This window comes from Bidens hawaiensis, unplaced genomic scaffold (genome assembly GCF_021521415.1).
Source record: "Bidens hawaiensis isolate Kalapana, Puna unplaced genomic scaffold, B.hawaiensis_p1.1 tig00419391_1, whole genome shotgun sequence".
Lineage (NCBI taxonomy): Eukaryota > Viridiplantae > Streptophyta > Magnoliopsida > Asterales > Asteraceae > Bidens > Bidens hawaiensis.
Window position 1 is genome coordinate 2,085,090 of NW_027504845.1, and position 1,448 is coordinate 2,086,537.

The following is a 1,448-nucleotide window of genomic DNA, read 5'->3' on the forward strand; positions in this document are numbered from 1 at the left end:
TTCGTTACACAATAACGAATGGCCCTTTAAACTTAATCTTTGACTGATAAAAGTCCAAGTCAAAATTGACAAGAACATCAAAAAGACAAAATTGCAAAACTGAAATCCATGCAACAATAATTATCGATGTAAAACCAAACAAATGATCACAAGGATGTCGGAAACACATCACGAATGTAGTTGTTTTGATCTTGTGTACCAAATCGTGGTACATATAGGGTAAATTAAAGGTTTATCAATAACTTAAAGAACCCGATTACAAAATCAAAAAATTAACCCTTAAGATGTTCATTAAATATGACGAAAATCATTACGCCATCATCGTCTCTACCTTATGATTCAGAAAAACTGATTATTATTGAGAATAATGATCATAGAATTTCAGAGAAAAATTCGGCATAGTAACAGTATGATTGTGAAGAAGAAAGTGAATAGAGGAGACGAATGGATGCACGAATCCCTATATACTCTGACACGACACAATCTCCAATGCAACGAATCATCTGATTTGTTTGAATTTTGAAATAACGAATCAGGTGATTTGTTATCTTAAATGCACACGTGGTATAATGAATTAAAATTAATTCGGTAAAGTTTAAGACGAAACGATAACGAATTAGCTGTAATTCGTGTTTAATTTGTTAAGTTATGTTTAACGAATTAAAAGTCATTCGTTACAGAGTGGCGGAAGAAAAATAAGTTAACGAATTGGAATACAATTTGTTATGAATGACTTTAATTCATTATACATGAATAACAAATTAACTTCATGTAATTTTAAATAAAATAATTAAATAATGAATAATTATTTGTTGATATTTTTTTTTAAATAAATCAACGATATCCCATATCTCAATGATCAAATACCTTAACGCGTTTTACGTTCCAAAAACAGTTAACTTAAAGAAAATTAAATAATATGTAAACGAAAAAGCAAAATCTTTTTGGTATTTTGAATTTTTGAAGTAATGTATTTACAAGAAAAATATCCGAAAATAAAAACATAGAACAGAAAATGTTTATTGTGTTTTTGTATGATTTTTCAAAACCGGTTACATATTTATGGATTTTTGGTGAGTTCAAGCAGAGAATCATATTGACCATTGTGACACTTGTCAATTTCAGGTTAACTCCGTTAGTCCGAACTCCGTCATTCCACTTAACGCATTACAAATTGCATTTAATTAGAGTTAAATGACACATGACAATAATTACACAAGTAGTCTTTCGGAGGTTCACCAAGTCACACACGAGTCGACTCAAACCATTGGTGAACAAACAATAAATATTACAAACATGTACTTGATATAATTATGTGTTACGTTTATATATGTAAATTTGTTCTTGTATGAATAACACCATATTATGGAGGTGATTGACTAGTTTATGCTAGAATTAAACTAAACTAGAAGTTTAGGGTGTGATGTGTAACTTATAATATAATAAAT